This window comes from Onychostoma macrolepis, chromosome 18 (assembly GCF_012432095.1).
Source record: "Onychostoma macrolepis isolate SWU-2019 chromosome 18, ASM1243209v1, whole genome shotgun sequence".
Classification (NCBI taxonomy): domain Eukaryota; kingdom Metazoa; phylum Chordata; class Actinopteri; order Cypriniformes; family Cyprinidae; genus Onychostoma; species Onychostoma macrolepis.
This window is the reverse complement of record NC_081172.1, coordinates 22,535,041-22,543,888: the sequence shown is the minus strand read 5'-3', so window position 1 is coordinate 22,543,888 and position 8,848 is coordinate 22,535,041.

The window sequence follows — 8,848 nt, the reverse complement described above, 5'->3', positions numbered from 1 at the left end:
TGCTCGTGGTTTCAGCCAACCCATCACTCCACCACAACTTCTCTATACAGCTGGGTTCGTCAACCATAACTCCTTCCAGGACAGCCAGGAACCTTGGAGTTGTGATAGATGATCAGTTAAGCTTCACATACCATATTGCTACAACGGCCCAGTCCTGCAGATTTGCCTTATACAACATTAGAAAGATTAGACCCTTCCTGTCTGAGCAAGCTGCACAACTCCTTGTCCAAGCTCTTGTTCTGTCCAGACTGGACTATTGTAACGTGCTCTTGGCAGGCCTTCCCGCAAATATTATCAAGCCTCTACAACTGATCCAGAATGCAGCAGCCAGAGTGGTCTTTAATGAACCGAGGAAGGCTCACGTTACCCCTCTCTTCATCAGGTTGCACTGGCTACCAATAGTCGCTCGCATCAAATTCAAGGTACTGATGTTTGCCTACAAGACGACAACTAGCACTGCACCAATATATCTAAACTCACTAGTTCAAACTTATGCACCCTCCAAAAGCTTGCGTTCTGCAAGTGAACGACGCCTTGTGGTGCCATCACAAAGAGGTACCAAATCCCTCTCATGGACCTTTTCCTGGACTGTGCCCAGCTGGTGGAATGACCTCCCAATCACAATTCAAACAGCTGAATCTTTATCCATTTTCAAAAAACATCTAAAGACACATCTTTTTCGCCAGCATCTGACCAACTAATACTAACACTTACCTATTCTATCTATTAAAAAAAAAAAAAAAAACCTAGCTACGTGTACTGTGCTGGGCTAACTGAAACTTGTCATGGCACTTGTATACTGCTGCACTCTCGATGGTCTCATTGCTTCTATTGTTCTCATATTGGTTCTCATATTGTACGTCGCTTTGGATAAAAGCATCTGCTAAATTATGAAATGTAAATGTAAATAAGGGAACAGAGGAAAACTGGGTCAACATGTGACATAACGCCCCCTCCCGGAACGGCGCGTCCCAGCGCCGACAAAAACAGTCCAACAGAGGAGGGAGGGTGGGGGTTCTGGAGGTGGGCGTGGAGCAGGAGGAGGGCAGGCAATAGGGAAGAGACAAAGTTCATGGGGCCAGGGTGGAGTTGATGGAGGAAGGAGCCAGGGAGGAGCCCGGAGCAGGAGGAGCCAGGTGGACATCCAGAGGCCAGCCAGGATAGTGGCCCACGGCGGAGTCGACGGCGGGAGGAGCCATGGTGGAGAACGGGCCGACAACACCAGGGGGCCGACTGACGGAGACAGAGCAGCTGGAGGAGGGGACCCAGGTGGAACGGGGCAGACGGAGAGCCGGGGCAGAATTGAGGATCCGGAGGGCCAAGGCGGAGCTGAAGGCTCAGGCCACTGAGGCGGAGGCGGGGATCCGGATGACCGCGGTGGAGCCGGTGCGACTGAGGATGAAGGTGGAGCCGAAGGGAAGGAGGAGCCTGACAGAGCTGGAGGGATGGAGTGACGAGGCAAAGCCAGAGGAGTGGAGTCCTGAGGCGGCGGATGGTCGACAACTGACCAAGGCGGAGCCGGAGGGATGACGGGCAACGGTGGAGACATGGGAGCTAGGAGCCGAGGTGGAGCCGATGGGTCGGAGGGCCGAGGTGTAGTCCAAGGCTCGGAGGCTGGAAGTGGAGACAGGGGATCTGCATGTCTGGGCGGAGCAGGAGACTGGAAGTCCCGAGGCGGCGGAACAGAGCGCATGGCAGGCGCTGACTGAGGGTGAGCTGAGGGACTGACAGGTATCAGTGGAGCTGGAGGTGAGGAACTGGCTGGCTTGAGAGGAGGCGGGAGAGGGAGGCTGGGAGGGAACACAGGAGATGCAGGGCTGGGCAGAACCAGCGGAGACACAGGAGCTTCAGGGCTGGTCAGAACCAGTGGAGACGCAGGAGATTCAGGGCTGGACGGAACCAGCGGAGACACAGGAGATTCAGGGCTGGACGGAACCAGCGGAGACACAGGAGATTCAGGGGTACAGGTTTGTACTTCTCCCCACCAGTCAATAAGGTCCATTTGGAAAATGTCCTTCAGTTCCTCTTCATATCTCCCAGAAACCAGAAGTAGCTCACCCTCAGTCGTAGGAGTGTGGGCGGGGCTTCCCTCCATGACCTCAAGCACCACCAAAACTCCCTTGACGACAGACGATGTTGCCGGCTCACGCACTTGGTCAGAGGATGGTATAGGCTCAGTCGCAGCGGGCTCAGGCTCTCCGTCTGAAGTGGGCTCAGGCAGTGTCTCCATAGATCGGGGTGACGGCTGGCTGGTCTCTGGTTCGGGAGTGGGGCTAGAGTCGTCCTCGGCAGGGCAGACGGAGAAAAACAGTCCATTATTCTCCAGCACCCACTCCACGCAAGCGGCGAAATCCTCTTTGGGATTGGATGGCGGGCAGATCCATTCCGGGAGAGCACAGAAAAAAATAAATAAATAAACAAAGAAAAACGCCGCTTAATAATTCACTGTATCGGTCTGCTATTCTGTAACGTTACGTGTCCGCTAATGAGGCGCACGACGAGGAGTAGGACAAATGAAAGTCTTTTATTAATAATCCACAGTAGAATTCCAGGAGTAAGGAGTAGCAAAACACATAAGGCAAACTTATAATAGCAGACAAAGAATGATGGGAGAACACAGGCTTTAAATAATCAACGCAATCAAAGGGGGAACAGAAACAGGTGAGGAGTTAATTAACCAATAAGGGAACAGAGGAAAACTGGGTCAACATGTGACAATAATAATATGTAACAGTTTGTTCTGTAATAGTGACTGTGTGGGAGTTTTGTGTGAGGGGTAGGGTAAGGGTAAGGAGATAGAAAATACAGTTTATACAGTATAAAAGCCCTTACCCCTAGGGAATGTCCTCATAATGATAGGAATACCTGTGTGATATACATGATTTATGAGGAGACAAATGTGAATAATGACATGTATACTACAATGTAAACATTAAAAATTAACATTAAAAACATTAAAAAACAACGTAAACATTAAAACTATTTTTTTTTGGGAGGGGGAAGGGGGTCTAAAAATGGAGAAAGTTTTGTCTGATAGCTAGGTTTAGGAGCAGGGCTAGGTTAAGGGGATAGAAAATAGAGTTTGTACAGTTTAAAAACCATTATGCCTATAGAGTACCTGTAAACCACATATTCATGAATGTGTGTGTGTGTTTATCAATTTAGGAATTTTATGAGTATTTATGCAGGGGTTAAATTGGGTGTGTACTGGAGTTTTGCTTCATACATTGCTACACTACTGACAATAGATGGACCTTTTTTGTGACCACATCTTAAGAGCGATAAAGCTCTTTGAAGCCAAGCAAATCTTACATGACTAAAACAGTCAAACATATTTACTCAATCAATCGCTCCCTGTCTCTCTCACACACACACGTGCACATGCACACACAAACCTTACTAACCTCCGTGCTCCATTATTTTTACTCAAAAATGAAAATTCTGTCATCATTTACTCACCCTTATATCATTCCAAACCTTTACAATGTCTTTATGAAGTTTTTGAAGCATCAACGTTTTGGTGCAATTAACTATCAATTGAGAGATGAGGATGACTGATACAGCACCTTTAATCAATAAAAAGGTTCCAAATGATTAAAAAAAATATATATATATCACCAGTCACTGGGAAATGTAATTACTCTAATAGCATCATTATTTGGAGTGATGCTATTGCTCAACAAATATTGTCAATATAACATCTGAATGTTTTAGAGATATTCTAAACATGAAATTTTCCAGATGGAAAAAAGCAAACAAACAAACACATCAGATAGATGTCTGGATGGTGTAAGTATGCCCCTGATGCAATCCTTAGGGAAGGAAACTGCACTGGTCACTAGACCTATGAAAAACCCCTGTGTCACAATCCCACAACTTTAAAATAAGGATAACGGTCAGTCTGCCTGTTTCATCACACAAGTCCTTTCTCTCAAATCGGTGGCCACACAAACATACTGGCAATAGTGGGCTTGGGTAGGTTTTTATTAAACTAAAGTTGAATCAGAATAAGATGTCAGAATCACAATACGCTCATAGTATGAATAGCACCTATCTGGTAGCCATGACACAGTTTTAATGACACATGACTTGTGGCTTAAAAACCTGCAGGAATAATAGTGCTTTAAAACATCTTCCTATTTTTCTGCTTTTGGTTAAAACCTATGTGCAATTTGTCTGATATTATCAAGAGCATGACAATAACACGGAAAAAGTTAAAAACTTATCTTTATAATTGTGTTGTATGGTTTATCATCTTTTAAATCAAAAGGAATATAAGTCATAGTGGATTATGCCATTTATTATTGTATTTTCAGTAGATAATTTTGTTTAATTGGCTCATAAATGTGACTATTTATACAATTAAAAATGTTAACCTAAAAATGTGCTTCTTGTTTGTGACATCAAAATTATTTAACATCACTGAATCACCAACAAAACATGTTTACAGTGTATGCCAATATTATATACACAGTATTGATATTAATTGCATATTTTGTTCTGTTATATGTCAGGGTTTGTGTTAAACCCTGAAACATTATATAAACATTTTAGCTTTATTGAGAAATCAGCCTTTATTTGGAAAGTAGTTTGGAGGTTTTTGCAATATCATGTTTCCCAATCATACCTCAAATTGGGGGTTTTCAAATTGCTGGATAACTGTAATCCCTGACACAAACTGTTATGTGGTAAATCTCAGAAAATGTGTACATTAGCTTTAGCAACTTTACTATTAAAATTAAATTTCAAAGATCTTTCAGATGTTTAATCTTCTTATAGAACTTTCTCAAGAAATGCCCAAAACATACTTTTCATATTAGTACCTTGAAGCAATCTCTCAACTGAGTTAATGAGTTTTCAAATATAATGAATGTCTTTTCATGGTTCAATAAATAAATATATAAAACCAACCTTCACATTAAGTTTGTGCATATTTCAGTATCCTATGTCTGTCTACTTTTTAATGTCGCTGCAAATCAGACGAAGAAAAAACTGAACTGAAACTGAAAATTAACAAAACATAATCTGTGTTAATCTGCAATATCTTTAATGATGTAATGCAGCTAATGTCACTGTTTTGTCTCTTTTGCAGGTCTCAACATTTAAAAGAGTCCATACGCTTTATCCATGTGTCTCCACTGGAGTATGGTTTTATATTTGTGAGCTTTTATGGTGTGAGCTTTATAAGAAGGTATATTTAAATATTAGGGGAGCTTTACAGAAACCCTGGTTTAACTGTAATAAATAAAAAACAATAATATTTTGCATTATTCAGCTTTTTTCCTTTACCAGTATTACAGTATAAACAGGTCATTCATGTTGTTGCCTTTCTTGTAATAAGCTTTACTACAGTCTGTGTAAATGAACATTATCTCCATGTCAAACAATATATTATATATTCATGCTTCACCATGTTCAAACTCAACCTAACAGACCCTCTTCCTGCTACAGTCTTACTGGGGTGTCTCGCAGTACCATCATGGTGGTGGCTTACCTAATGACTGTCACCAACTATAGCTGGGAAGAGTGTCTGACTGCAGTGAAGGCTGTGCACTCCTTTGTGGGCCCAAACTATGGCTTCCGGCAGCAGCTGCAGGAGTTCCAGATGAAACAGGTGTCAGAGGTACATTTAGCATTTTATACACTGATTCTGCCAGGATGCAGCTTGCAATCCTGGTTTGATATTCGGAAATATCAAACATGTGTAAAGATCATGTTTATGAATAATGTGTAAGCAATAATGTACATTCTGCCAGTCATTGTAATGATGGCTAACTGTAAATTATTCTGCTTACCAAATAAAAAGAAAGAAAAAAAAAAAGAAATGCAAAATAAATATTTTAGTTTATTATGTAAGAAGAAAGCGAGCATAGTGTGATACAAGAGACATGAAACTAGCAAAGATGTGCAGGAAGTCACTTTTTGTGGGACAACAGTCTTGTTAAGGTTTAGTGTTATTATTAAAACTGGGTCCCACTTTATATTAAGTGGCCATAAATACTATGTACTTATATAAAATAAATAAGTACAATGTACTTATTGTGTTCATATTGTATTGCAAAACACTTCTGCTGCTATGGTGGGATATGGTTAAGGTTAGGGACAGGTTTGGTGTTATAGGTTGGTTTAAGTGTGGTTTAAGGTGTAAGGGATGGGTCAACAGTGTAATTAGGGCCCGAGCCCATAGGGGAGAAGCCTTTAAAAGGCGACTTTTGAGGGACTCTGTAGTGCACACCGTTTGACCTACAGTCATCAAAATTCATACACATATAGACCTCATCAGGTCAAAAAACTTTCTTGCTGACATGCTTCACAAGAACAGCAACAGGAAGTTGGCTATTCAAGGTTTTGTGAGAAGTGCATGCTCTGGAATTTGCAATACTTCTCTATGGATTTTCAACCGATTGCCACAAAACTCGGTCAACATGATTTTAAGACTTTGGGGATGCAAAATTGGCAAGGGATTTTTGAGATCTCGATCAGTTTGGTCATGGTGAGGCGACAAATTAGAAATGAGAAACCGGAAGTGTCTAATAACTTTTGCATACAGTGTCTGATTTTGATCAAAGTTCAGTTTGTTGGTTGTATGAGGTCGATCACATAGATGTGACCATTATGAGTCAAAATTATAGCGCCAGCAACTGGCAGCAGGAAGTGTGTCATTTTCAAAATACTTTGAAATCACCCTCTTATTTTTACTCGATTTGCTTCAAACTTCATCAGAATAATGTCAAAACATGGCTGATGTAAAACTGTGAAGGGATGATTGATATCTTAAATAGTGTTGCCATGGCAATGTATTAAACTTTACTATTCATTTCCTGTGTTCAGTTCCTATAATTTCATGAACTCAACACATACATGAGCATTAATGATTGTTAGACATTGGTAAAAGCTCATAAATGGGCGTGTAGCAGGTGCTCTATAGTGCCACCTTTTGACAAAAGTGGGGAGCGGCGTGGGGTAGTTTTAGCTACAGTCACCAAACTCCGTACATATATTGTTCTCATCAAGCCAGACAACTTTCTAATTTACAGTCATTAGCTATGACCAACAGAAAGTGGGCTATTTTGGTTTGAATGTAGATTTTTTTTTTTTTTTTTAGAAAAATCAAAAATCATGATGCCAAAACATTGAGGAACCTAAATTGCTATATGGATATCTTGAATGGTGTGGCCATGGGGATTTATTAAATTAACAGCAAAAAACAAAACAGTATTTTTTTAAATATATATCTTTAAAGTGCATTATCTAAACTCTTCAAAACTTTTTACATATAGAGAACAAGTCATTCTTAGGAAACATGCTTAGTTTCATAAATGTATCATGCTTGGGGGTCAACAAAAAATGAAAACTCACAGGAGTCATAGGATAAGGCATCTTTTAACCCTAACCTTGTTTAGCTCATTCTTAATGTGTCAGAATGAAAACTAATACATATAATTAGTTGATATGTACTTTAATGTCATATACTTTTAGATAATTGTTTTAGAAATGCTTATATAGCCTTAAAATAGCTTAAACAAATATTTACAAGAAAAATCTTTAAAAGTTCTATGTATCCTACACTCTCTCACTGGCCGTTTCTCAATACCAAGTACGTTGGTTTGGACTTGTGTCCTCGGTAGTTCGGACTTTGCAAGTTCAACTCGGGAGTGCGAACTCCCGAGGACAGGAGGACACAAGTCCAGTAATTCTGCAAATGAAACAGCAGCGTACTTGATAATGTCAGTCAGCTCGCCTAAGTTATCTACACTGTATTACAATACGAATACGATATTAAACACCACTGCCTCTTTTTGTTTTCATGTAATCATATTAATAGCTGCAAAAGTGTAGTTCAGGGAAAGCACATATTACAGTGAAACGAAATTATATCAAACAACGTTGCCTCTTTTCTGTTTCATTTAAAATATTAATAGCCACAAAAATGTGGTTCATGCAACGCGTACACACATTACAATAAAACGAAATGATATCAAACACCACTGCCTTTTCGTTTTCTTCAAAATATAAAACACAACCCTCTTTTCGTTTTCATTTTAAAAATATAAAACATTAATATAGGTAATATGTGCACATATACTCTGATTCACTATGTATAATAAAATGAAATATGACAAGCACAACTCTGCCTTTTTTGTTAAATGTCAGTTTTAATGAACAATAAAAGCCATCATAAAAGTATAAAGTATAAGAGACTTATGTAATAAGAAATAAAGACAAAAGCAAACAATTCAGTCACGTTAACAAAGTAAGCGCTGTATTACGATTAATAAATAAAGAAATAATTTATGAAACATAACTTTGTGCTCAGCCAAAACAATATGACCTGGATCATAATAGATTCGTGAGACCAAAGATTGTCTGTTAGATTTACCCAAAATGAACTTTACCTCATGTTAGCCACTACAGAGACATCAGAGCCAGTGGCAAATGTCAGAAGGACTAGCCACGATGAGGCTGCTCTCGGCGGATACATGATCACTGAGCGCCCGGTGATCACGTGGAGCTCACGTCTCTGAAATCGGCGAAACAAATTTTCAAATAGGCACTATCTTTATAAATAAACCGCAGATTTGAGTTTTAAACAACTACATTCTCGCCTGAAATACTCTTAGAACAGCATTTCATAACACAATAACTATAGAAATTTTTTTGCGGTTTTTTTCCGCCATTAACGCTCGCTGATTGGTGCGAAATGCATTCTGGGATACCTGACTGCCTCAAGTTCGCACAAGTCACCTCTGGATGCATCCTTGATAAAGGGGGCGGAGCAAGAACGAATCCGGGGATTTGAACTGTACTTGGCTAGATGTGAACTTTGAATTGGAACAGTACTTGGCGA